Source organism: Trichechus manatus, unplaced genomic scaffold (assembly GCF_000243295.1).
Source record: "Trichechus manatus latirostris isolate Lorelei unplaced genomic scaffold, TriManLat1.0 scaffold00024, whole genome shotgun sequence".
NCBI classification, from domain to species: domain Eukaryota; kingdom Metazoa; phylum Chordata; class Mammalia; order Sirenia; family Trichechidae; genus Trichechus; species Trichechus manatus.
Genome location: NW_004443960.1, coordinates 16,099,754 through 16,102,838, shown reverse-complemented (window position 1 = coordinate 16,102,838; position 3,085 = coordinate 16,099,754). Strand labels below are relative to the sequence as shown.

General features: G+C 49.5%; 1 protein-coding gene across 1 annotated transcript in view; it reads right to left on the bottom strand.

Annotated features, from left to right (window-relative positions):
- XYLT1 (xylosyltransferase 1) overlaps positions 1 to 3,085 on the bottom strand; it is a gene marked incomplete at its 5' end in the record, with an annotated part of 369,697 nt that overhangs the window by 77,560 nt on the left and 289,052 nt on the right. The window lies entirely within an intron of this gene.

Below are 3,085 nucleotides of genomic sequence, written 5' to 3'. Positions count from 1 at the left end.
AAGGTGGGGCAAGGCGAAGTACAGTGCTAATGGGCGCCAGGTACTTCTGAGGGGTTCGTGCAGAGAAGGCTGGGTGGTAAGACCACAGACAACACAGTACGCTGAGGCTGACACATACGCCAAGGTCCTGGGAGGCCCACAGCCACGGAGGACCCCCTGGGAATCACGGCCTGTCTCACCTCCTGGCTGGCCCTACTCAGGGCGCAAGGATGAGCGAGCTGGGTCTCGGGTGCTGTTTTCTAGCTCAAGATCACGACCGGCAAGCCATGCAGGTTTGGGGAAAATAAAGACAAAGAAGACTGATATCTTATGTCAAGTTCATCGGCCAGGCCTGGGTGGCAATCCAAGCAAAGGTCCAGGGGAGGAGGACCAGCAAAAAAAACAGAAAACAAAACCCATTGCCATCGAGTTGATTCCAACCCATAGCGACCCCACAGGACAGAGCAGAACTGCCCCATAGGGTTTCCAAAGCTCTAATCTTTACAGAAGCAGACTGCCACATCTTTCTCCCGCTGAGTGAATGCGGTGTTCGAACTACCAACCTTTTGGTTAGCAGCCAAGTGCTCAACTACTGCACCACCAGGGCTCCTTAGGAGGACCAGAGGCCTAGGTAATCTTCAGGGCTTCTCTCTATCCAGGGTCCTGAAATCTGAGCGCAGTGGCTGTGACAACGAGCTGGACATGCTTACACAGAATCATCGATGGGAGATACTCAAAGAAAGGCCATACCTGGGAAGGTGGGTGGGTGGGTTGAGAACTACATTTGCAAGGACTAAGGTATGTGTGCTCTGAGCAAGGCCATTATCTGCAACAGGATAGATCTGGCAGAATGGAGGGGATGGGAAACTACGGGATCACCATCTGTTTTTGTAAATAAAGTTTTACTGACACACAGCCACACCCACTCTTTTCCACAGTACCTACGGCTGCTTCTGCACAGCAACAGCAGAGGTGAGTCCCCGCAACAGAGACCATGAGGCCTGCAAAGCCTAAAATACTTATCATCCGGCCTTCACAGAATCAGTTTGCCAACCTCCGGTCCAGTGTGTTTTTCTCCTTTTGGGCATTCATATACCTTACCTGCAGCCTTCTGTCACAGACACCTTATCAGAGGGCCTTCCTGGCCCACCCTAACTTCCTTCCATGGCACATTTTTCCTCTTACATATTTCCACCTGACATGTTACCCACTCACTTTTTATCACCTCTCTCCTCTACGAGCACGTATGCCTTCTTTCCTGTTGTATCCTCAGTGCCCAGAAAAATGCTGCTCACACAGTAGGTGCTCAGTAAATATTTGTGGAATGGTTAAATAGCCCCTTACCCCTTGTACTGTTGATTTGTTAATATTTTATATTTAAATCCAATGAAGAAAAAAAAAAAACTTCAGTCTCAGTTTAAGCAAAAATAATCAGAAATCTGGAGATGGATATGTCAGTTACCTCGTAACATGTGTTAACATAAATTAATTAACACTTAAAAAAACTTGCCTCTGAACCACTGCAAATCACCGCGTACCGCGAGTGGTGTAAGTTCCGCACATGGGGGACCCTGGCTCGGTGGTTTAAGGAAGGACCCGACAGGTTCATGTCTGAGATCCACTGCTCAGCAGTGAGTGACCCTGGCTGAGGTCGTTGAGTTCCTCTCTCTTAGATGGGGAAGAGAAAGGTGGTTGAGAGATTAAACGGGACCTTGTGAGCGCCGAGCACTGCACCTTGTACGCGGGAGGTCAGGGCTGGATGAAGGGCGGTGGGGACACTCCGGGATAGGGCTGTCTCCTTGTAGTCAATTCATGGAGAAAGCAGTGCTGCTCGGAACTGCAGCCATCGCTCTCAATGAAGCCCGTGCAGACTCTGCCTCGTTGGTGAATGGTGCCACCACATCCCGGCAAAGTGATTTGGATTAATGGAACTATTTAGCTGTAGGTGTCCAGAGAATGTGTTGTTTAAAAGAAACTTGTTAGAAACTTCCCCAGGGTGGCAAACTTTTAAACAAAGATTGACTCTGTAATCAAAAACTGTTTGGCCTTAAACCAGATTCCAGCATCCTAAAGAGTGCAATTCTGTTGAGAAAAGGGCAGCAGTGTTTGTGCCCCTGGTTTGGTTTGCCAAGTACTGTTGACTGATGGACACAATTAAACTACACCGAGGAGAATCCTTCTCTGGAGGAGGAAAAGACACAGGAGTCAGGCGGAGGCTCTTTGGGGCACAATTTCCATTCCTTCTCCACAGGGAGCAAAATATTGATGTGGGTCCTCATTTCATCCTCACCTCCACAGGAAAGCTTCTGGCTTCTCCAAACAGACTGGCCACACTGCCAAACAGCCCCCTCTTTCCCAGTCTCAACTTTCCAGTTAACCAGTATTATGGGCAGTGCACAGTGATTAAGAGCTCGGCTGCTAACCAAAAGGTCGGCAGTTCAAATCCACCAGCCGCTCCTTGGAAATCCTGTGGGGCAGTTCTGCTCTCTCCTATAGGGTCTGTATGAGTCGGAATCGACTCGATGGCAACAGGTTTGGTTCAGGTTTTATGGGCAGTGGGGATTCCCTGGGTGGTACAAATGGTTAAGCACTTGACTGAAGGGTTGGTGGTTCAAACCCACCCAGAGGTGCCTCGGAAGACATGCCTGGTAATCTGCTTCTACAGAGATCACAGCCACGAAAACGTTATGAAGCAGTTGTACTCTGCAACACATAGGGTCGCCATGAGTCAGAATCAACCTGACTGCAACTGGCTGGTTACTGTTCATGGGCAACTGGCCGAGGCAATGATTCCATTTTCAAACACTCACTATGGACCAGATGGGTCTGTTCCCTTTAAGACGGCCAGGACAGGAGAAGCAGAGGGTGAGTCTGATGAGTGATGGGACTTAGTCTCTGCCTTGACTTCTATTCCATGACCATTCACCAGGCTGCTGCCTGACATCTGAGCCACTTTCTGACTGCCTGGGGGACTTCGAGCAGCCACCGGGTTGGTCAGAGGAGATTATTTGACCCTGGGGGTGGAGTTAGGGTTGGAAAGGAGTAAGGAGGACTGAGGCAAGGAACTTTGGAGTCAGCTTTGTCACTTACAGCCATCTTGAAACTT